Here is a 26,973-nt window from a genome sequence, read left to right on the forward strand (position 1 = left end):
GGGTCTTCATTGCTGTGCACGGGCTTTCTCTAGTTGTGGTGAGCAGGGGCTACTCTTCGTTGCGGTGCACCAGCTTCTCATTGAGGTGGCTTCTCTTGTTGCAGACCATGGGCTCTAGGCCCGTGGGCTTCAGTAGTTGTGGCACAAGGGCTTCAGTAGTTGTGGCTCGCAGGCTCTAGAGCGCAGGCTCAGTAGTTGTGGCACACGGGCTTAGTTGCTCCAAGGCATGTGGGATCTTCCCCGACCAGGGCTTGAACCCCTGTCCCCTGCATTGGTAGGTGGATTCTCAACCACTGTGCCACCAGGGAAGCCCATCTTTTTGTCTTTTTATCCAAGAAAAAAACCACCTTTGTTCCATCAACACCTAACTGGCCAAAACTATATAACTAAGTACAGTACAAGGGGTGCTGAGAGAACATTGCTGTTCTCTTTATAAGCTTTGTAGCACTATTTGACCTTTAAAAATCACCTGAGTATTACCTGAGAAAAATAAAAACGTTAAAGAAAGCATGAAAGGGAGACATGGAAATGGACACAACATATACAGTCAAGTCTTTGGAAAAGTTTGGCTATGAAGGCAAGCTAAACAGTAGAGCAGGGTTTTTCATCCTCAGCAGTACTGACATTTGGGGCCAGACAATTCTTTGTTGTGGGCAGCTATCTTTTACATTGTAGGATTTTAGCAGCATCCCTGGCCTCCAGATGCCAGGAGGACCCCTTCCCTAGTTGTGACAAACTAAAATGTCTCCCGACATTGCCACATGTCCCCAGGATGTAAAACGGCCCTCAGTTGAGAACCACAGCAGTAGAGTAATAGGAAGAATGTGGTATTTAGCAAGTTTTTTAAAACACAGAAACACAGTAGCATATGCTTGAGAGCCAATGGTAACAATCCCACAGGGAGATGAAGAGAGACTACTGATAAGTGAGGGAGAAGAGGAGAGGGAAATAGAGAGATGCCTGAACACTGACATAAAGAAGACAAGAGGAAGACTTCAATGCCAGTTTTGACAGAGTACTTATACCAGAATAACTTCTTGGTTGCAAAATCTGGATAAACAAAATAGCTGTTTAAAGGCATTAGGCAGCAATATAGGCAAGCCTTGAGGGGCAAGTATATATGAAAGAAGGGAAGAACATAAGATAAACACATTCACTTGGCCTTTTCTCTAAGAATACTCGCCAATTTACAGCACAGGAAAATAAAATTTTAGCAGAAAGTGGCAGTTCCATTTGGCTAAGCAAGAGGTTGGAATTTATGGCCATCAAAGTAGATGGCACATGAGGGTCAAACTGTAGACAGGTAGGAACCATAAGTCAGCATGCAATTTTGCCACGAAATGCTAGCCAACTCCTAAATTGCTACCTGAGCAGAGTGAGACTCCAGAATCTCAGTAGAAAGCAGCAAATAAAAGGCTAAAAACCTAAACAGAGATGTTAGCAACCACAGAATACCACGCAATGTGAGGGAGACAGGGGTTGGACTTCAAGACCCTCCAAGGTTGGCCATGCTGGTTATGACTGCAGTATAGGGTTACCATTGAGAGTAAGGGCAAAACTGAAAGTGATCAGCCTTAACAAAGAATACAACCCACCCTTCACAGGATTAAAGTAACCTGTTCACACACTACCTGGCTGAGGAAGAACAAAACAAAAACTCTGAATTTTCATAGGAAGAATACAACATCAATGAGAACTCCCACAATATTTTCTATAATGTTGGAGTGGGAAGGCCTTTTTTTAAAAAAAATTGAGATATAATTCACATGCCATGAAATTCGCTCTTAAAGTATACAATTGTAAAAGCTGTGTTCGAATATTGATAGTTTTGTCAGTTTGATGGTAGAAAAATGAAGGAGCTCTTAATTCAGGTTTTTATCTTCTCAATCTCATGAGCTGAGGTCAAAAGCAGAGATTGAGAACTCTCAGCATAAAGCAAGCTGGTAAACTGAGAACTGGTTACAGATGTACTAGTATTCTATTGCTTCTGTAATGAATTACCATAAAGTTAGTGGTTTAAAACAACACAAATTTATTATCTTACAGTCTGTAGGTCAGAAGTCCACTATGGGTCTCACTGAACTAAAAATCAAGGTTTGGCAGGGCTGCATTCCCTTCTGGAAGTTCTAGGGAAGAATCCATTTCCTTGCCTTTTCCAGCTTCTAGAAGCTACAAACATTCCTTGGCTCATGGTCCCCTTCTTCCGACTTCAAAGTAAGCAGCACTGCATTTCTCTGACCATTCTTCCTTGGTCACATCTCCCTCTAACTCTCTGGCTTTATTTTGCATCTTCTTCCACTCTTAAGAACCCCTGTGATTAAACTGAGCCCACCCAGATAATCCATGATAATCTCCTCATTCACATTCCTTAATTTAATCACATCTGCAAAGTCCTTTTTGCCATGTAAGGTAACATATTCACATGTTCTAGGGATTAAGACATGGATATCTTGGAGTGAGGGGTGGAATTATTCTACCTGCCTCATCAAAACACCGACACACGAGGCTAGATGGAAGATGGCGGAAGAGTAAGACGCGGAGATCACCTTCCTTCCCACAGATACAGTAGAAATACATCTACACGTGGAACTGCTCCTACAGAACACCCACTGAACGCTGGCAGAAAACGTCCGACCTCCAAAAAGGCAAGAAACTCCCCCCGTACTTGGGTAGGGCAAAAGAAAAAAGAAATAACAGAGACAAAAGAATAGGGACGGCACCTGCACCAGTGGGAGGGAGCTGTGAAGGAGGAAAGATTTCCACGCACTAGGAAGCCCCTTCGTGGGCAGAGACTGCGGGTGGCAGAGGGGGGAAGCTTCGGAGCCACGGAGGAGAGCGCAGCCACAGGGGTGCGGAGGGCAAAGCGGAGAGGCTCCCGCACGGAGGAGCGGTGCCGACCAGCACTCACCAGCCCGAGAGGCTTGTCTGCTCCCCCGCCGGGGCGGGTGGGGGCTGGGAGCTGAGGCTTGGGCTTCGGTCGGATCGCAGGGAGAGGACTGGGATTGGCGGCGTGAACACAGCCTGAAGGGGTTAGCGCACCACAGCTAGCCGGGAGGGAGTCCGAGAAAAAGTCTGCAGCTGCCGAAGAGGCAAGAGACTTTTTCTTGCCTCTTTGTTTCGCTGCGCGCAAGGAGAGGGGATTCAGAGCGCCGCCTAAACGAACTCCAGAGAAGGGCGCGAGCCGCGGCTATCAGCGCAGACCCCATAGCAACAGGGGCGCAGAGGGAAAAACGGAGAGACTCCCGCACAGAGGCTCGGCGCCGAGCAGCGCTCACCAGCCCGAGAGGCTTGTCTGCTCACCCGCCGGGGCGGGCGGGGCTGGGAGCTGAGGCTCGGCTTCGGTCGGATCGCAGGGAGAGGACTGGGGCTGGCGGCGTGAACACAGCCTGAAGGGGTTAGCACACCACAGCTGACTGGGAGGGAGACCGGGAAAAGGTCTGCAGCTGCCGAAGAGGCAAGAGGCTTTTTCTTGCCTCTTTGTTTCGCTGCGCGCAAGGAGAGGGGATTCAGAGCGCCGCCTAAACGAACTCCAGAGAAGGGCGCGAGCCGCGGCGATCAGCGCGGACCCCAGAGACGGGCGTGAGACGCTGGGGCTGCTGCTGCCGCCTCCAAAAAGCCTGTGTGTGAGCACAGGTCACTCTCCACACCGCCCCTCCCGGGAGCCAGTGCAGCCCGCCACTGCCAGGGTCCCGTGATCCCCGGACAAATTCCCCGGGAGAAAGCACTGCGCGCCTCAGGCTGGTGCAACGTCACGCCGGCCTCTGATGCCGCAGGCTCGCCCCGCCTCCTCCGTACCCCTCCCTCCCCGCGGCCTGAGTGAGCCAGCGCCCCTGAAGCAGCTGCTCCTTTAACCCCGTTCTGTCTGGGCGGGGAATAGACGCCCTCAGGTGACCTACACGCAGAGGCGGGTCCAAATCCAAAGCTGAACCCCAGGAGCTGTGTGAACAGGGAAGAGAAGGGGAAATCTCTCCCAGCAGCCTCAGAAGCAGCGGATTAAAACTCCACAAACAACTTGATGTGCCTGCATCTGTTGAATACCTGAATAGACAACGAATCATCCCAAATTCAGGAGGTGGACTTTGGGAGCAGGATATATTAATCTTTCCCCTGTTCCTTTTTTTTTGTGAGTGTATATGTATATGCTTCTGGGTGAGATTTTGTCTGTATAGCTTTGCTTTACAATAGCTTTATTTTGCTTCACTATATTATAGCCTCTTTCTTTCTTTCTTTCTATTTTTTCTCCCTTTTACTCTGAGCCGTGTGGACGAAAGGCTCTTGGTGCTCCAGCCAGGCATCAGGGCCGTGCCTCTGAGGTGGGAGAGCCAACTTCAGGACACTGGTCCACAAGAGACCTCCCAGCTCCACGTAATACCAAACGGCAAAAATCTCTCAGAGATCTCCATCTCAACATCAAGACCCAGCATCACTCAATGACCAGCAAGCTACAGTGCTGAACACCCTATGCCAAACAACTAGCAAGACAGGAACACAGCCCCATCCATTAGCAGAGAGGCTGCCTAAAATCATAATAAGGCCACAGACACCCCAAAATACACCACCAGACGTGGACGTGCCCACCAGAAAGACAAGATCCAGCCTCATCCACCAGAGCTCAGGCACTAGTTCCCTACACCAGGAAGCCTACACAACCCACTGAACCAACCTTAGCCACTGGGGACAGATACCAAAAACAACCGGAACTACGAACCTGCAGCCTGTGAAAAGGAGACCCCAAACACAGTAAGATAAGCAAAATGAGACGACAAAAAAACACACAGCAGATGAAGGAGCAGGGTCAAAGCACACTAGACTTAACAAATGAAGAGGAAATAGGTAGTCTACCTGAAAAAGAATTCAGAATAATGATAGTAAGGATGATCCAAAATCTTGGCAATAGAATAGACAAAATGCAAGAAACATTTAACAAGGACGTAGAAGAACTAAAGAGGAACCAAGCAATGATGAAAAACACAATAAATGAAATTAAAAATACTCTAGATGGGATCAATAGCAGAATAACTGAGGCAGAAGAAAGGATAAGTGACCTGGAAGATAAAATGGTGGAAATAACTACTACAGAGCAGGATAAAGAAAAAAGAATGAAAAGAACTGAGGACAGTCTCAGAGACCTCTGGGACAACATTAAACGCACCAACATTCGAATTATAGGGGTCCCAGAAGAAGAAGAGAAAAAGAAAGGGACTGAGAAAATATTTGAAGAGATTATAGTTGAAAACTTCCCTAATATGGGAAAGGAAATAGTTAATCAAGTCCTGGAAGCACAGAGAGTCCCATACAGGATAAACCCAAGGAGAAACACGCCAAGACACATATTAATCAAACTGTCAAAAATTAAATATAAGGAAAACATATTAAAGGCAGCAAGGGAAAAAAAACAAATAACACACAAGGGAATCCCCATAAGGTTAACATCTGATCTTTCAGCAGAAACTCTGCTAGCCAGAAGGGAGTGACAGGATATACTTAAAGTGATGAAGGAGAAGAACCTACAACCAAGATTACTCCACCCAGCAAGGATCTCATTCAGATTCGATGGAGAAATTAAAACCTTTACAGACAAGCAAAAGCTGAGAGAGTTCAGCACCACCAAACCAGCTTTACAACAAATGCTAAAGGAACTTCTCTAGGCAAGAAACACAAGAGAAGGAAAACACCTACAATAACAAACCCAAAACATTTAAGAAAATGGGAATAGGAACATACATATCGATAATTACCTTGAATGTAAATGGATTAAATGCTCCCACCAAAAGACACAGGCTGGCTGAATGGATACAAAAACAAGACCCATATATATGCTGTCTACAAGAGACCCACTTCAGACCTAGAGACACATACAGACTGAAAGTGAGGGGATGGAAAAAGATATTCCATGCAAATGGAAATCAAAAGAAAGCTGGAGTACCAATTCTCATATCAGACAAAATAGACTTTAAAATAAAGACTATTACAAGAGACAAAGAAGGACACTATATAATGATCAAGGGATCGATCCAAGAGGAAGCTATAACAATTGTAAATATTTATGCACCCAACATAGGAGCACCTCAATACATAAGGCAAATACTAACAGCCATAAAAGGGGAAATCGACAGCAACACAATCATAGTAGGGGACTTTAACACCCCACTTTCACCAATGGACAGATCATCCAAAATGAAAATAAATAAGGAAACACAAGCTTTAAATGATACATTAAACAAGATGGACTTAATTGATATTTATAGGACATTCTACCCAAAAACAACAGAATACACATTTTTCTCAAGTGCTCATGGAACATTCTCCAGGATAGATCATATCTTGGGTCACAAATCAAGCCTTGGTAAATTTAAGAAAATGGAAATTGTATCAAGTATCTTTTCCGACCACAACGCTATGAGACTAGATATCAATTACAGGAAAAGATCTGTAAAAAATACAAACACATGGAGGCTACACAATACACTACTTAATAACGAAGTGATTACTGAAGAAATCAAAGGGGAAATCAAAAAATACCTAGAAACAAATGACAATGGAGATACGACGACCCAAAACCTATGGGATGCAGCAAAAGCAGTGCTAAGAGGGAAGTTTATAGCAATACAAGCCTACCTCAAGAAACAGGAAACATCTCGAATAAACAACCTAACCTTGCACCTGAAGCAATTAGAGAAAGAAGAACAAAAAAACCCCAAAGCCAGCAGAAGGAAAGAAATTATAAAGATCAGGTCAGAAATAAATGAAGAAGAAATGAAGGAAACAATAGCAAAAATCAATGAAACTAAAAGCTGGTTCTTTGAGAAGATAAACAAAATTGATAAACCATTAGCCAGACTCATCAAGAGAAAAAGGGAGAAGACTCAGATCAATAGAATTAGAAATGAAAAAGGGGAAGTAACCACTGACACTGCAGAAATACAAAAGATCATGAGAGATTACTACAAGCAACTCTATGCCAATAAAATGGACAACCTGGAAGAAATGGACAGATTCTTAGAAATGCACAAACTGCCGAGACTGAACCAGGAAGAAATAGAAAATATGAACAGACCAATCACAAGCACTGAAATTGAAACTGTGATTAAAAACCTTCCAACAAACAAAAGCCCAGGACCAGATGGCTTCACAGGTGAATTCTATCAAACATTTAGAGACGAGCTAACACCTATCCTTCTCAAACTCTTCCAAAATATTGCAGAGGGAGGAACACTCCCAAACTCATTCTACGAGGCCACCATCACCCTGATACCAAAACCAGACAAAGATGTCACAAAGAAAGAAAACTACAGGCCAATATCACTGATGAACATAGATGCAAAAATCCTCAACAAAATACTAGCAAACAGAATCCAACAGCACATTAAAAGGATCATACACCATGATCAAGTGGGGTTTATCCCAGGAATGCAAGGATTCTTCAATATACGCAAATCAATCAATGTGATACACCATATTAACAAATTGAAGGAGAAAAACCGTATGATCATCTCAATAGATGCAGAGAAAGCTGTCGACAAAATTCAACACCCATTTATGATAAAAGCCCTGCAGAAAGTAGGCATAGAGGGAACTTTCCTCAACATAATAAAGGCCATATATGACAAACCCACAGCCAACATTGTCCTCAATCGTGAAAAACTGAAACCATTTCCACTAAGATCAGGAACAAGACAAGGGTGCCCACTCTCACCACTATTATTCAACATAGTTTTGGAAGTGTTAGCCACAGCAATCAGAGAAGACAAAGAAATAAAAGGAATCCAAATCAGAAAAGAAGAAGTAAAGCTGTCACTATTTGCAGATGACATGATACTATACATAGAGAATCCTAAAGATGCTACCAGAAAACTCCTAGAGCTAATCAATGAATTTGGTAAAGTAGCAGGATACAAAATAAATGCACAGAAATCTCTTGCATTTCTATACACTAATGACGAAAAATCTGAAAGTGAAATTAAGAAAACACTCCCATTTACCATTGCAACAAAAAGAATAAAATATCTAGGAATAAACCTACCTAAGGAGACAAAAGACCTGTATGCAGAAAATTATAAGACACTGATGAAAGAAATTAAAGATGATACAAATAGATGGAGAGATATACCATGTTCCTGGATTGGAAGAATCAACATTGTGAAAATGACTCTACTACCCAAAGCAATCTACAGATTCAATGCAATCCCTATCAAACTACCACTGGCATTTTTCACAGAACTAGAACAAAAAATTTCACAATTTGTATGGAAACACAAAAGACCCCGAATAGCCAAAGCAATCTTGAGAACGAAAAATGGAGCTGGGGGAATCAGGCTCCCTGACTTCAGACTATATTACAAAGCTTCAGTAATCAAGACAGTTTGGTACTGGCACAAAAACAGAAATATAGATCAATGGAACAGGATAGAAAGCCCAGAGATAAACCCACACACATATGGTCACCTTATCTTTGATAAAGGAGGCAAGCATATACAGTGGAGAAAAGACAGCCTCTTCAATAAGTGGTGCTGGGAAAATTGGACAGGTACATGTAAAAGTATGAAATTAGAACACTCCCTGACACCATGCACAAAAATAAACTCAAAATGGATTAAAGACCTAAGCGTAAGGGCAGACACTATCAAACTCTTAGAGGAAAACATAGGCAGAACACTCTATGACATACATCACAGCAAGATTCTTTTTGACCCAGCTCCCAGAGAAATGGAAATAAGAACACAAATAAACAAATGGGACCTAATGAAACTTAAAAGCTTTTGCACAGCAAAGGAAACCATAAACAAGACCAAAAGACAACCATCAGAATGGGAGAAAATATTTGCAAATGAAGCAACTGACAAAGGATTAATCTCCAAGATTTACAAGCAGCTCATGCAGCTCAATAACAAAAAACCCAACAACCCAATCCAAAAATGGGCAGAAGACCTAAATAGACATTTCTCCAAAGAAGATATACAGATGGCCTACAGACACATGAAAGAATGCTCAACATCATTAATCATTAGAGAAATGCAAATCAAAACTACAATGAGATATCATCTCACACCGGTCAGAATGGCCATCATCAAAAAATCTAGAAACAATAAATGCTGGAGAGGGTGTGGAGGAAAGGGAACACTCTTGCACTGTTGGTGGGAATGTAAATTGATACAGCCACTATGGAGAACAGTATGGAGGTTCCTGAAAAAACTACAAATAGAACTACCATACGACCCAGCAATCCCAATACTGGGCATATACCCTGAGAAAACCATAGGTCAAAAAGAGTCATGTACCAAAATGTTCATTGCAGCTCTATTTACAATAGCCAGGACATGGAAGCAACCTAAATGTCCATCGACAGATGAGTGGATAAAGAAGATGTGGCACATATATACAATGGAATATTACTCAGCCATAAAAAGAAATGAAATGGAGGTATTTGTAATGAGGTGGATGGAGTTAGAGTCTGTCATACAGAGTGAAGTAAGTCAGAAAGAGAAAAACAAATACAGTATGCTAACACATATATACGGAATCTAAGGAAAAAAAAAAAAAAAAGGCCATGAAGAACCTAGTGGCAAGACGGGAATAAAGACACAGACCTACTAGAGAATGGACTTGAGGATATGGGGAGGGGGTGGGGTGAGATGTGACAGGGTAAGAGAGTGTCATGGACATATATACACTACCAAATGTAAAATAGATAACTAGTGGGAAGCAGCCGCATAGCACAGGGAGATCAGCTCGGTGCTTTGTGACCACCTAGAGGGGTGGGATGGGGAGGGTGGGAGGGAGGGAGATGCAAGAGGGAAGAGAAATGGGAACATATTGTATATGTATAACTGATTCACTTTGTTATAAAGCAGAAGCTAACACACCATTGTAAGGCAATTATACTTCAATAAAGATATTTAAAAAAAAAAACAAACAAAAAAAACACCGACACACTAAACCAGTAGTTATCAAAGTGTGGTCCCCAGATCAGCAGGCATTTGTTTGAAGTGCAAATTCTTGGGCCAAACTCAAGATTTATGTAATCAGAATGGGAGTGTTGCTCAGCAGTCTGTGTTTTAACAAGTTCTCCAGGTGATTCTGAAACAAAATTTGAGAACAACTGCTCTAAGCTCCCAGGTGGCCAATGGCCACTTCTATCCTTGAGCAGCCTTGCTCATCTAGTCATTTATTACTGTGTGCCAGATAACTTACCATATCCCATGTGTGCTGTGAAAAAAGTTGGGAAGCTTTGGCATATAGAATTTTACTCCACCTAAGAAACAGAATTTATTACTTTTTATTCCCTATTACATTTACATTTAAAAAAACTGAGTTAGATAAATTAGGAGTTTGGGATTAACATTTACACACTACTATATATAAAATAGGTAAATAACAAGAACTTACTGTACAGCACAGATATCTATACTCAATATCTTGTAATAACCTATAATGGAAAAGAATCTGAAAAAGTATATATGTATAACTGAATCACTTTGCTATACACTTAAAACTAACACAACATTGTAAATTAACTATACTTCAATAAAAAACTGAGTTATTAATGTAGAGAACCAATTCCTTTAATGGGGAGCCTATGTACTCTATCAGATAACTAATAGAAAAGCTAGAAAAAAAGAAATGAAAATTTAAAATTGTGACTGTGCCACATAATACAGGAGAGGAAATGTACAATAATCCTCCCCAGAAAACCTTTAAGAGACTCTGATTAAAATATAGTAAAACTCCACATAATACTGGCATTAAGGGAGCAAGGTTGTTGTCTACTTTCAATGTTCTATATCTACATTATAGATTTTAAAATTTTTTCTTCCTATAACATAAAGTTAGAAAACACTTTGTCGGGTGTAGGTAATAATGGCTTCTTTCAATATACATAAAAAATCCTCAAATACCAACCAAAATAACAGTAACAACAATAACAGCAAATACTTAAATAGTAGTTCTTGAGTGCCAAGCACTGTTCTAGTTACATATATTAACTCAATTCTTACAATAACTCTATGAGAACTCATTTTATCAAGTATCTCATTTTACAGATAAAGAAACTGAGGGACAGAAAGGTTAAGGAACTATTCAAAATCACACAGCTCATACACAGCAGAGCCAGAATTCAAAACAAGGAGGTTGGGTTCTAAAGTCCACCACTATGCTCTACTGCCTCTCAATAAAAATCAAAGAACTTTGTTGGAGACTATTTATAAAATAGGCATGGGAGAGAGGTTGGACTGATGTTAAAACTAGCTAAAAAGATGGAGCAGAGTGAACTCTAGAAGCTGAAAAACAAGTAGACATTTCTCCATCCTTAGAAGTTTCTGGGAATAGGGGTACAAGTCTAAGATCTTGATTTAGATCTAACCATTAAAGTAGCCTTTACAATGATTTCAGAATACCCAAAGCCACAAAGAAAACATCCACCTGATTGTTCAGGTCTGGAATTCCTTCGAAAAGAAGAGAAAGCGTTTTGTTTCAGAAACAGGAAAAAATGTAAAGTGTCAGGGTTAATTGAGACTATCAGTTTACAGAAATTCATTTATTTTAAAGTATAAGCAGTCAATCAAAGAAGTGATTAATATCATACTTTTTTTTGTTTTGATAAATGGAATAGTTAGTGAATATATTAGCATTTAAAGAAGGATTCACTGGGCTTCCCTGGTGGCGCAGTGGTTGAGAATCTGCCTGCCAATGCAGGTGACACGGGTTCGCGCCCTGGTCTGGGAGGATCCCACATGCCGCGGAGCGACTGGGCCCGTGGGCCACAACTACTGAGCCTGCGCGTCTGGAGCTTGTGCTCCGCAACAAGAGAGGCCCGCGCACCGCGATTAAGAGTGGCCCCCACTTGCCGCAACTGGAGAAAGCCCTCGCACAGAAACAAAGACCCAACACAGCCATAAATAAATAAATTAAATAAATAAACCCAAAGTTAAAAAACAAAACAAAACCTGTCATCTTTAAAAAAAAAAAAAAAAAGGATTCACATTAAGAAAAGGTGAGAAGAGAGTAGGATGTGAAGAAGACAAATCCCAACATCATAGTTTTGCTACATTTACCTTCACTTGGACAAGAAAAAACAGCAGACTTATGACATTCCTGAGAGCTCTATGATTTCTAAAATTCAAGAATATCTACAACAAAATACACTTTTCCCATAGAATTATATCTATCTATACAAAGTAACTGAAAGATATATGTCCATTTCTGACCGTGAATGGAAGTTACCGTGACAAGAAGAGAACAACAAAGACTCATTAAGACATGGATGTTGAGTGGTGTACTCTGTTCAATAGCTAAATAATTCACTCTCACACAGCGGCCTCTCCATCAAAGCAATTCAAATTCCTGCCATTTCAAAATCACCTTCAAGGCTGCTCATGAATTGTTCACATCTGTAATGTTAAATCTACTGTAAGACGTGTGCAGAGGATATTTTTTATATTCTAGAACTGCAAATTCAAGGAGCACTTATCCCCATAATCAATGAAAATTTTATTTAAATCTATTTATTTTGATTCATTCTCAGAGGAAATAATTGACAGCACTTTAAGGTTTAAAGCAGTGAATACTGCTTTAAATTTGACTGCAGCATCAAAATAACTCAAGAACCTAATTTAAAATCCAAATTTCAGGCTCTCATCATGGAGCTAATGAATTAGAATTTGTGGGAGCAAGGCTGCAGAATCAGTAGTTTTAATAAGCTCCCAGGAAGGAAACCCAGTAAAGAACTTTGTGCTGTCATTTGAGACCACTGAGACATACTCACCATTTTCAGAAACTTGACAAAATTTAACCATTCATTATTTTTAAACTAAATGTTAACTTTGGGATAATTCTATAAATTTTCATCATCAAATAAACTGTATAATGCTAACATTTCAATGATTTTGAAAATCCAATATTATTTTCTGAAGTTCACTTTTTATACATATATATACAAAATCAAAACTCATTCTACGTTTATAAAGCATAAGCACTTGACACTCTTAATACAATTAAGTACCAGCTTCCCAACAGTGAAATACCAAAACCACCCCATTCAATTACCAATAGTTCCCCAATGGCTATATAATCCATCTATTTCAGAACAATATACAAGTTGTACAAGCAATAGTTGAAGGATATTCATTCAAATGGAAGAAATATCATTTAGCATTATTATAGGCTAGCTGTCGTGTGCCAGTCTACAGTTCATGCATGGCCCTTTCGAGGTAATACCAAGGCTCACAAATTACCAAAAAAGAAAAAAAAGTTTATCATCTCTTAAATAGTAAGTCCTATGATTCCCATTCTGCTCTACTGTTACAATTGACTTATTTTTTAAAAATTTTCTTCATTTCTCCCATCCTATATCCCTTTTTCTTATCTCCAAAAGTAACTCCCTTAACTTTTATTGACACATTATGAGTCACCTGTGCAATAAATTTATTAGCTGTAGCTTTTAAAGATAAGTCAACTTTATGTTATCAACAAGATATTAAATTCAAGTAACCGATACCTATTTGAAAAGAATGTATGTCACTGAGAAGACCCTATATGTTTACAATGAATTTAATTAAGATGAGTTTATTTGGGACTTTCCAAAGGAGATAACCATTTCTAATCAAATAATAATGGCTAGGACAGGGAAGGAAAAAACACTAACTCTCAAATGCCACTCAGTAAACAGCTGATTAAAAAACAGAAAAGTAAACAGTGACCATGTTTAATAAAGGTTTTGAGACAAATTTTATTTTGAAAGGAAAGCTACTTTTTTGAAATAATTATATAATACTATTAACTACCATAGAAAGTTACCCTGAGAAATACACTACCTGACAAAATAATTTGAAATTACACATAAACCAAATATTGTATATTTAAATACAAGTAATTATATTATGAGGATAAGAAAAAGCTTTTAGTCCACTTATTTCATGAATAGATCTTTTCAGTGCAACAGAATTTTACATAAACAGCTTTTCAAATAGTAAAAATACAAACAGAAGGCTAAAGAAGTCCTTTATAAACGAACATAATGCAGTTCAGTAGAAATATTATTAAGCTTTCTCATTCATTCATTTTAAATGTGACAACCAATGAAGAAACACATTTTGGAATACAATAGCTTGGAACCAGTTAAAAAAAAATTCATTAAGAATAACAAATTTGCTAGGTAGATTTGTTTGACCAACGATCGCTACATAAATTTATTATATTTTATTATTTTTTTTAGATAAAGACCTCATATGGTGAAAAGTAAAATGTACTACACATAAACAGAGGCTACAAGTAAATCAATATATTATGCATAATGGATGATTATATTTCAGTTATTCTTATAATTTCAAAAATACTTTAGTCACCTATATTTAAGATTTTTAAGTTTAAAAACATTAAGATTAAGGTTTTATAATCTATTTTTTCAAATATAAAGCTACTAAATCAAAAAACACAATAAGATAAAAATCAAGTCCTATGAATAAATATTTTAAAAGTATTCCAGGATCATAACACTGACAACACTAATTATCTTTTCCAGTCTTGGCAGTTATGTTGCATACTGTTTGGGTGACTGATGGGATAATTTCACTTCATTTTCTCTCAGTTTATTCTGGACCATGTAAGAGAAGAATATTAAAATAATTAACACCTCTAAACAAAGTAGTTGATAAAGTTTTTGGTTGAAATAAAATGCTTAAAAAAAGAAAACCTCAATTAACTAATACATGATTCTAGAGCAAGTAACTAAACCCCCATCTGCTAAAGGAAAACTTTGACTAAGAATTTCTGATTTTAAAAAATAGTCATTCAGTATTAATATTAACTATTTTATGACTTTTACATAAGATCATACACTTTCACAAAGAGCCTTTTTTATCAGCAATTTGAGTCAGCATTTCCTTAATTATCAAAAGTATATGTCGATATATTTTGATATCATTAAACATTTTATTCACTAAAAACACTTAATCAGCAGGAATTGAAGCAGTCATAAAACAGGTAAAACGTATGACAAAACAAATTACTCCAATTCCTTATACCTATAGACAGTAGGATTTATTGATAATGGCCTCATATCTAAAAGAACACTAAAGTCTTTAAACTAATATTTAATGTCAAATACAAATCTTTACCAATAGCAAATACATTGTATCACCAAACTAGAAAAAGTATAAAAGACAATAATCAACTTTTCTATTTGAGCATTTTAATACATTTTAAGTCATACATAGTTTATAGTCTATATATGTCTTCCATAATTTTGAGTCATATAGCTTATAATAAGGCAACATATTTTAAATAATAAAAAAGCATATTCTTTGCCTTGATCACCTGATTTTTGTTGTTGTTGTTTATAAAATTAATCATAGTTAGCAGGATAGAAATCGCTTTGAGCTTCATGAATGACATCCAAGAGATGGGAAAGGATTAGTTCTCAGTTGCTGCCAGTTACAGTGCCAGGTGGCTTTTTCTGCAGTGAAGGTGTTACGGATAATCCCATTACACTGGCACTAAATCTTGCAGACATCAAAATTATCACCAAGGTTCCTTTTCATCCCATCCTTTCCAAATGACTGGAAGTCGCTTCACCTGAAAGAAGTCAAATCCACATGCAGCTGCTGCTTTAGCAGACAGCAAACTCCCTGAGAATGCCAGTCGTGATTCAATTTTGCTGTGCTGGTGGCCCCCTATTCCCTGTCCAATAATACATCTGTTAAAAAATCCTACAGCTACAAATCAAGTTTAATCCTACTAGAGACCTCATGTTGGTCTTGTCTTCCAAAAAGGCAGCAGGTTCTGCTGTCTATCTGCTGGCGTCTGGGGAATACCATTTAAATCCCAGCCCTACTTAGAAGAATAAGCTAAGGATCACAAAACATGACCTCAAAAACCCTGATATGACTATATTCTGACCCAGAGGCATTCATTCTAGGTGAAGATTAGAACTTTGCATAATAAGATTACACAGCAAGTGAATGATATCAAGGGACTATCCATATGCAGCCGCCTGGTTTTCTATAGACAGCCTGTGCTCTGCAATATGCAGTGCAGACGAAAAAGAGCTTGGTCTTTCTAGCTGAAATAAAATAGATTCACATAAATTAGTTGGCCATTTCCAGATTCCTAAATCCCCTATTACATCTTTTATTGACAGCTCCGGTGAGGATACCACAAATGTTATTCCTTTTTATTCTGTGCTTCTAGAACAATCATGCTCTGTAATTGAAATGTACATAGATTATGGCTAGAAATTAACATCTTGTTTGCTGTAATCTTGGATTACAATTGACTGTGTACATAATAAAATTAAGAAATCAATGGATGGATTTATCATCTCCAAGAAACTAGAGGCATTGTTTAAAGAACAGTTCAACATTTCGTGCCAACACTTTAAATGTATGTTACAAAGAGAAGTCAATAAAAATTTAAGTGAGTAAAAGAATACAACAGGCATCAGCCAATATCTACATAAAAGTTAGATTACATAAAAATTAGCTCATTTCCCTCAAAATTTAGAAAATGTGAATTATTCAGAGGTTTCACAAACAGGATTTTCTCCCTAAACCATACATGAACAAGGTCAGTTACATATAATAAGGCCTCTACTTTTTTATAAAGTAGTTACAGTAACAGTATTTTATACAAATCATCTTGTTCATTTTATACTTTAAAATATTTGAATAAATTCAAATCAATTGTAATTCAGAGTTTTATAATTCTTAACTGTATACTTTTAAAGTACACAGTGAAGTAACCTCTCCTTATATTTATATATATACAGAGCATTTAAAATGTATGGAATCCTAGAAATATTTAAAAAACAATACTTTATGTTCAGTTTTCTGCCAAGAAAGTGAAAGCTATACCAATTCTAAGCAAATATATATGAAAAGAGAGATTCATATTCATTCACACAAATACCCACCCAGAAAAATTCTAAGAATGTGAGAAGTAGTTCCCAACTTTATTTAAAGAAAAAAAGAAGTATCAAGATTTGCCATGGGATTCTTATAAAATTAAGCTGCTCGGTATACCTGAAATATGACTTATTTGACAAGTTTGATTTGCCCACAATTGTTGAGGAACATACTACATCCATTACACTGGCCATTATTATCTCCTTATCATCACAATACCTGTAAGCATAGCTCCGTAATATCTGATAAATACTGAGTCAGGTGACATAATTCTGATTTTGTGTATGAATCAGGCACCAATATTATCAGTGCTAGAGCTATAAAAAACACTATATGTAATTTCAACTTTATAGCACATGAATAGTCTTTGATTACCTTTATTAGGATATTACAACAAAATTAATGAAGAAGGCAAAAAATACACATTTCTGTTATGATTTTTATATGTAATACTCTAGAGCTACACTGTTCAATAAGGTAGCCATTAGCTACATATGGCTATCGAGCACCTGAAATGTGACTAGTCCAAACTGAGACGTACTGTAAGTATAAAATATACACTGAACTCTGAAGACAGTACAAAAAAAGAATAAAATATTTTGTATTAATTACATGTTGAAAAGATAATATTTTGGATCTAATGGGTTAAATAATATATATATATATGACTTGCATACAGCACTGCTCTAGCAGATCATACAATTTCAATAACATACTCCTAAGCTAACTGAAATTGTACTACTAATAAAAACACTAAAGCAGAGGGTTATTATGGAAAAACAAACATTCCAGTATCAAATCTGACAGAAAAGCCTAGTAAAGAAAAACAAAATGTTGTCATTTATTTTCTATTTCATATTTCTAGCTTAAGGGTAGTGGGGGAGAAGAAGGGACCAGCCAAATCAATGACCAACATGTACCAAAAAAGAATGTTTTATAGTTACAAAAATGCTTTAACCCAGTAAACAAAGGTTTTTAGAAAAAACACAGCTTGGGCAACTTCATAAAAGACTAGTAAGGTCTGTGTGTTATCCCTCAATGAGTCCAATAAACAGCAACTGCAAAAAAGTCTGGATCTAGAAAGGGCCGTGATTTTTGCCTAAGGTGCTATATAATTGTTTATATTCAAATTTTAAAACTACATTAAGTAATAACTATAATAGAGATTTGAAGCATTTAGTATATTTCAGAATTTTAGCAAAATTTAAAAGATCAATTTTATAAATTACTAGAAAACTGCTTTTTCATTAGTCTTCTCATCATTTCATCAATGTAGGTAAAGAAAAAATAGTCCATTAATAAAAAGTGTTTTACAGAAACAAGGCAAACTGTAAATAGTTAAAATATAAAACATATACCTAATTTAATTCAAGAAAGTTAACGGCTGATTTAGTATGACCACAGACAATTGATATCATACAATTAAAACACAAAGTCTATCTTTGTCACACACTGGAATATTATTTCAATATAAACAATAGTACATAAGGTATTAACTCATTTAAAAGTTGCTTTTTCATAATTATTCCTTCATAATATATATCTAAAATACTAAGACTAAAGATGAAATATGAGTATCAATAAATAATATGGGTAAACTCTAAATCAATTCTTCATGACCTAGCCATGCCACTTTTTCCTATCCTTTTAAAATTATTTAAGTTCTTTTCTTTTCTGGTTACAAGTATCACACAGACATAGACACACACAGACACACAAAAAAACCCCAAAATAATAACCATAAAAAACTTTCTAGTCATCAATATATGAGTGCAATGATATTCAGTCTAAGTTAATCCCCAGACATCCAAATTCATGAATAAAAATTCATCAGTTTTAAATACACTGAGCCTATTAAGCAAGAACAAAAGCATATGCACAAAAGAGCTTTTAATATATTTCAAAGCCCACAAGAGCCATGGTCTCATTAAAATTATAAATTACACAAACATGGAATGAAGATTCAAACTGCAGTGCAGCTAAGCAGATTACAGAAAACCCCGCGTTCCATATGATAACACACCATGGCCCTCCCAGATGGAGGCTTGGAACAAAAAGGCCATCACCACAGCTAGGGAAAACCTCCTTGTGATCTCTGGTTTCTGTTCAGCAGATGACAGCCAAATAATATGTTGATTATTCTGTTTGTGCTGCTAAGCTTGTAAGATGGAATAAAAGCGATATGATCTATTGTGAACCCAATGCTAATGTGTTGCTCCACTCATAAATAATATGCTGAATTTATTTTGAAAATATCTTTTATCTGAATTTCAGTTTTCAAATGCATGAATTAAAATAAAAGCCAGTATAAAATTATATTTAATGTTATGCTTTAAACTAAAAAATGTAGATGACAAGTGAAAAATATCTAGGTGCTTAGTTAAGAGTCAAGTACAATCACCTTTCTTTAATTTCAGCACTGTGATCAGAGACAAAATACATTTTTAAATAGGCAATTACTCTCATGAAATATAAATGTAAAATTAAGTAATACAATAACCATGAAGTTAACAATAAACATTATTGACAAGATTAAAAACTAAAATACCAGGGTATATAGAAACACTTTGCTGCAATATAAATAATAGCACATAGAACAAATACCTAAAATATTTTTGAATAATAAAAAGTATCACTGAAGGCCTTATGAATGTTAACTTGTACACAAATGGATGCTCACAAGAAATCCTACTTAAAATCAAAATAATTAAAAAGAAGCTTATATAGTAGGAAGCAGCCGCACAGCACAGGGAGATGAGCTCAGTGCTTTGTGACCACCTAGAGGGGTGAGATAGGGATGGTAGGAGGGAGATGCAAGAGGGAGGAGATATGGGGATACATGTATATGTATAGCTGATTCACTTTGTTATAAAGCAGAAACTAACACACCATTGTAAAGCAATTATACCCCAATAAAGATGTTTAAAAAAAAAGAAGCTTATAAAAATAATTTTCAAATATGATAGACAGCATTCATATCGCTTTGATGACAAAAGTTAAAACCTAATTTTTCTCCTCAATTAAATATCCTAAACTTTAACAGAGTAAACTATACCCAAATGAGGTAACTGGAATTACGTCTGTAAATACTTCACAAAATTTCATGGATAAACATTTTTATGAATACTAGAATTATTAAAAATATTGAAAATCATAACATTTTCCCACCCCAGAAATTCTTTCCTGGATTTTCTAGTAAACTTTCCTTAAAGACAAACAAACAAATAAATAAAGCAGTACATTAAAGCTGCAGGTAAGGTAAACACAGATTACACACTCTTTTCTTAAGGGGGTATTTTGTAGGCGGTACATAATTATGTTCATTTACAAAAGTCCACTTTGTTTTTCTGTCTAAAGACATAGATTGAGTCTAAAAAGAGAAGCAAAACTGCCTAACATGAAAATACAGGCTAAAAATTACAGGTGCAAAAGGTAAAATTACAACACTTTTTAGAGAAAAACACAGAACACAGAACATCCTTGGAGTAGACAATTATTTCTTAAGTAAGACATAAAAAGCACTAAACATAAATGACAAACTAGACTACTTTAAAGTCATAAACTTCTGTTCATCAAAAGCTCTATTAATAGATTGAAAAGGCAAACCTCAGAGTTGGAGAAATATTTGCAATACCTATAAAAATGAAGGACTCATATTCTGTATAAAGAACTCCTACAAATCAAAGAAAAAGACAGCCCAACAAAGAAACGGGCAAAAGAAGTGAACAGGCACTTCACAAAAGAGAATAACCAAATAGTCAATATACATATGAAAAAGTGCTCAATTTCATCAATCATCAGGGAACTAGAAATTAAAACAGTATAATGATTTACTACTTTATACCCACCAGAATTGAAAGATGAAAAAGATGGGGAAAAGGGAGCGTTAGCAAAGACACAGAGCAACTTGAACTCTCATATGAATGTAAATTAGTACAACCATTTCAGAAAACTGGCAATTTTGATAAAAGCTGGAAATAAACGTACTTATGATCCAGTAATTTTGCTCCTAGACATATGCTCAACAGAAACCCATAAATATATTAATCAGGAGATACGTATTAGAATGTTTATATTTAACATTATATGGAAATCACCCAAATGTCCATTAACAGAATAGATAAAAAATAGTTGTGATATAGTCATATAATGCAATGCAGCAATGAAAATGAACAGATTACAACTACATGCAACGATGTAGATGAATCTCAAGACATAATGTTGAACAAAGGAAACCAGACAAAAAAATTATACTGTATAATTCTATACATAAAATACAAAACCAAGCAAAACTAATCTACGCTGTTAAAAGTCAAGGCAGTGGTAATCCTTGCGCAGGGAGGGAGACAGTGGCTGGAAGAGAGCGTGAAGGTGTCTTCTAGAGTGCTGATAATGTACTTTTTCGTATCTGGGTGCTGGTTGCATAATTGTATTTGGCTTCTGAAAAATTCATTGAGCCATCCACTTACAATATGTACACTTTTCCATATATATAGCTTTCTTTAAAAATGCAATTTTGCACACAAATACAGATATACAAAGGTAGTCAAAATCCTTGTCATAAATTTAGGAACAACTAATGTATGTATAATCTAAAGGTGAAAACTAAAGGTTCTTATACTACTTATTTGAATAATCAATTTTTCAAACCAATAGGTAAGATAAGTTCCTGAACTCTTATAAATGGAGGAGCAACAGCTATTCACCCTATTATCTTCCCCAGCTCCCAAGCTACAATACCATATTTGCAGAGATAACTGGCCTTTGTGTCAGAGTAGCTGCTGGTGCTGCTGCTATTATAACAGAGCTTCTAAAATAGTCTCAGGACTGAAAAATTGCCCTTATGTGTGAAACTAAAGTAGCATAAAAGATAAGGCAGTATAAAGAATATGTTTGCCGTTTTCCCCATTGCCCTCAAATTTCATAAGCTTTTATTTATTATGAAAGCTTATTACCTAGTTTAATGGGAATCTTTTGAAAACATTTATTTTACTTTTCAGTGAAGTTAAAATATAATTCTTTAATATCAATATCCTACAAATTAAATGAAACTTCATGATAATTTGACAATATACATCTCATAATTTCCCACTTAAATATTTTCCCTTACTTCTATACTGGAATCAACACACGATTTACAACACCGTTTTTCTCATATTGAAAAGATACTTTAAGAAATAAGCTAAGGGCTTCTCTGGTGGCGCAATGGTTAAGAATCCACCTGCCAATGCAGGGGACACGGGTTGTTCGAGCCCTGGTCTGGGAAGATCCCACATGCCGCAGAGCAACTAAGCCCGTGAGCCACAACTACTGAGCTCATGTGCCACAACTACTGAAGCCCACGCACCTAGAGCCTGTGCTCTGCAACAAGAGAAGCCACCGCAATGAGAAGCCCTCGCACCACAGCGAAGAGTAGCCCCCACTCTCCACAACTAGAGAAAGCCCACGCACAGCAACAAAGACCCAACGCAGCCAAAAATAAATTATAAAAAAAAAAAGAAAGAAGCTAAAAGAGATCACCTAATGATTATATAATTCACTTTTTACTTGTATAATAAATATTTATTCAGTGCTTACTATCTCCCAGGCTCTGGGGATAAAGGAATAAAACTGGCTAATTTTGTGGGAAATATAGCAGGTTTATCCCTTTCTTTCTCTCTCTCATTTGACTAACAAATAAAACTATTTTTAACTAGTAACATAGTCACATATTCAAAAATTAAAAACAATCTAACAGATATACAGTAAAAGCCCCATCTACTTTGTTTTCCTTACCCATCCACATACAAGATTTAGATTCTGTATACCTCTCCAGATTTTCTTTATGCAAATATAAGCAATTATGAATATATCTTATTCCTCTCCTCCTTTATACAAAAAGTAGTTTACCATATACTCTGCTTGAACTTTGCTCTTTTCAAATAACAATGTATGCTTGAAAACTTTCCAAATCTTCATATAGAGAACATCCTTTCTCTTTTTACAGCTGTAGAGTACTTCACTGTACAGCTATGCCAGAGTTCATTCAACCAGTACCCTACTGATAGACATTAGGGATGTTTCCAATCTTTTGCTACTATAAAAAAAGCTACAATGAAAACTTTTATGCATATGTTATTTTAAAAGTACATTAAGTATATCTGTAATAAATTCCCAGAATTGGTTGAGACAAGTATGTAAATGCATTGGTCTTTCTCTAGAAATTGCTAATTTTTCTTCTATGGGGGCTGTGTCATTTTGCTTCCACCACATATACATCTCAGATGTATACCAGAAAAAGCTATTCTTTTCTTTGGGCCTCTAAGATATTTTGTTCATTAGGCAATTCTCAAAGATCTTCTCATTGGAAAAAACTATATGAAGTTCTTTGTTTATTTTTCCCCAAATGCATATGTAAAATTTGCTGACTTAATTTTCAAGTTGGAAAAATATCGCTGATGTAGGAAATCATCATATTGATGCCTAATGTGCTGGGATAGCAACTGTCTATCTCTCTTCCCGATATCTCCTTTCATTTAAAAACAAATATACAGGGCTTCCCTGGTGGCGCAGTGGTTGAGAATCTGCCTGCTAATGCAGGGGACACGGGTTCGAGCCCTGGCCTGGGAAGATCCCACATGCCGCGGAGCAACTAGGCCCGTGACCCACAACTACTGAGCCTGCGCGTCTGGAGCCTGTGCTCCGCAACAAGAGAGGCCGCGATAGTGAGAGGCCTGCGCACCGCGATGAAGAGTGGCCCCCGCTTGCCGCAACTAGAGAAAGCCCTCGCACAGAAACGAAGACCCAACACAGCCAAAAATAAAAATAAATAAATAAATAAAAAATCTCTTAATCCATCAAAAAAAAAAAAATAAATAAATAAATAAAAACAAATATACACCCCCATCCCAATTTTTTTCCTTTAAATTCACATTCAGTACTTTATAATTGGGAAAGCAGTCAAATGTATTTCACTTTTAAATGAATGTTCTCCTGAAGCACTTAAATGCTTTCAGGAAACCAAATCTATGTTACTTCTATATTTTCCTTTACAAAGCTATCATTTCAAAGGTGGTTTAATCTTTATGACTGACATTTTCAATAGGCAATGTCACCTAATACATTGCTTTTATTTCAAAGCCCATCCTGTCCAATACTTTATCATTAAAAACAACCACTTAAGTTCACTGGACTTCCTATTTACGGAATCCTTAAGTAAATCCAGTTTCAATATCACTGTTTTATAAGAAAATATGTACATGATAATTTTTATTCCCCAAATAAGGATACCACAGTATTGATACATGCAAATCTATGTTGCATTTCAATCATCCAGAAATCAGTTGTGAGATAATCTCAGTCTCTTGGAACAAAGCAGCAAGACAAATTACTGACCTCAAAGTAAATTTTAAATTTACTTTCTATGCCCTTAATCAGTAGATGGGGCAGACCATACTTAAGCTCTCACCTAACCAATGAATATGTTAGGTAAATGCTGATTTTTACATTAGAGTCAGTATAATGCACTGAGCAAAAAACAAGAATTACCTAACAAAGGTAAAACAAAACAAAACAACAACAACAAAAACACATCGTAAGCAGCACCCAGGACATAAAAGTTATCAGTCTAGGACAATTTAGGAAAACAGTCCGAGACAGCATAACGGTCTCTGAGGAAATCACATAAATTCTGTGAAATGACTGATGTTCACAATAACAACTCTGAGCCATCAAAAAAAATGAAAACAAAAACAACTTACATTATACTGAATTTGTTCTGTTTAAGAAGACAGAAGGGTACATTTTATATTTCAAAAACATTTTATAAAAAAAACTCATATGAAATAAATTTTGGCACACAAAAGGATAAGATTCAATTATTCACAAAATTAACAGATGAGGAAATAGTACACCACTTGTTAATAACAGCCCAATGAATGAGGAATTACTCTAAGTAAAATTCTCAAAGTTAGAATATACCACAGTTGCCTTTCAGAAGATGAATTGTGATAAAGTGCAGTAACATTTTGGGGGCCTTTAAACATACAATTCCCTGTGCAAGGCCACTTCTTGGTTAAGAGTCAAAAGAATTCCTGATAATTTCTTAAAGCTAGTCATGCAAATTCTCCACTTCAATGGCTGGACACACTCAAGAATATATCCTGATTTCACTTTTCACTTTGTTTTCTTTAAATTGTGACTGCCACTAAGTACACAGGTGCGTCTGGTTTCTAGCTCCAACCTGCTAAATAACCTTGTGCAATTCACTCAATCTCTTTAGCTCTCCTTAGTTTCTTCATCAGTAAAGTGAAGAAGTTATAGAAAACATAACATAATAGTAAATGGAATCAAAGTGCTAATAAAGTAAAAGAGTTACTACGTTAGGTCCTATATCTGTATCTGTATATCTACTACACATATACTATTTTTAAACTGTCACAAGTTACATGGCACTCTACCATATATGTAAGGCCTACAGTAAAGAAATTATGATCACTTCAGAATCTTTTCCAACATTTAATATGTGTCACTCTCAGGATACAACAACTTTTTCATGTACTCATTTAAATTAATTTAAAATACTACTATAATCAATTATCTTTAACCTGAAAATATATGACCTTTTTCCACTTGACACATAAAAATCAACACATGATATGTAAAAGAACGTTCATGGAAATGTTAATTATAATAGCCAAACACCAGAAAGAACCCAAACATCCACCAACAACAGAATGGATGAATTCTGTCATACTCATTCCAAAGGAATAACACATGATAATGAAAATGAATAAAATAAAACTACATGCAACTATGTAGATGATCTTCAAAACATAATGCTGGGTAAAGGAAGAAAGAATGCATATGATTCCAGACAATGGGGCTCACCAGTGGGCCCATCTGTGTCCCATGCTACCCCACAGGGGCACCCCACAGCTGTAGCAGTGTCACACTGTAGCAATCTAGCACCAACCCAAAGGGAAGTACAAAGGTGGTCGCAGTCTCCAAGCTCAAATCAGGATCCAATATGAGCTCCAAGACTGGCTGTAGGGTCTGGACCCCAGCTCCACCACTCTAGCCACCTTTCTGTGTCTGTGATCACAGTTGCCACCTGCCAGGAACTACTAGACAAAGCACTGGAGACCCTGTGGTTAACACTGGTGATAGACGAGGATGGGACCTCTGTGGACTGCGAGGACTTCTTCCAATTGTTGGAAGAGGATACATGCCTGATGATGCTGTAGTTCAAGCAGAGTTGGAGCCCCAGCAGGAGTAGGTGCTATCATATGGCCTAGGCTGGGAGAAGCCCAAGCACAGCAAGGACATCGCCCTCATTACCTTGAACATATACAAGCAAAACCCTTGAGAGCTCTTTGGCCTGAACATCAAAGCCACACTCTACAGGATCTACTCCATGAGTTGTGACTTTCAAGTATTTGGCCCAAAGAAAGTACTCAGGGAGCTCATCCAGTTGAACCTCCATGATGCTGCTGCAAGGCCTGGGCCACATTGCTGGGAATTTCCTCCACCCTTTGCCATGCAGTGGAGGAGGCTGAGCAGTGACAGTGGCAGCAGCAGGGTCCCCTCCATCCCTACTGAGAAGGGGCTCTGAGCTCCTACCCCAGACTCATTCCAAGAGATACCCTGTGAGGACTGTGTCAGCATCAGGTTTGGAGACCTGGAGACAGTGCAGACTAGATAACTCACCTGATTTCCCCCATTATTCTCTGACAGCACTGTGATAGGTCCCATCAGCATAATGCTTTCCATGCCTAGCCTATACACTTTCCTCAAGAATGCTGTCCCTTCCTAGCGATCTTTCCAGCCTCCCACTTACCCTGAAAGGCTACAAACTTGTCCCCAGGCATCTTGATCCCATTCTGATTGCAGCTACATCTAAATTCCTTACAACTCCTCCTGTCCCTAAGCTCTTTAATACAGTGAAGTCAGCCCTCTGACTTTACCTTAAGCTCTCTATTTCTTTATACCCTTCCCCTTAAAAATAACAAAAACATTTCCAACAAAAATACAAAAATGTTTATCCAAAAAAAGAATACATATGATTCCATAAAGATGAAAAAGAGGCAAAAAGTGAACA

At 37.2% G+C, this 26,973-nt stretch overlaps 1 protein-coding gene and 1 pseudogene across 1 annotated transcript in view; one reads left to right on the top strand and one right to left on the bottom strand.

The window, feature by feature from the left end:
* The window catches only part of IMMP1L (inner mitochondrial membrane peptidase subunit 1), an 81,997-nt gene that overhangs the window by 34,690 nt on the left and 20,334 nt on the right, over positions 1–26,973 (bottom strand). The gene's annotated exons all lie outside the window — the stretch shown is intronic.
* Positions 742–26,474, top strand: LOC137772247 (lipid transferase CIDEB pseudogene; annotated as a pseudogene).

This window comes from Eschrichtius robustus, chromosome 11 (assembly GCF_028021215.1).
Source record: "Eschrichtius robustus isolate mEscRob2 chromosome 11, mEscRob2.pri, whole genome shotgun sequence".
Classification (NCBI taxonomy): Eukaryota; Metazoa; Chordata; class Mammalia; order Artiodactyla; family Eschrichtiidae; genus Eschrichtius; species Eschrichtius robustus.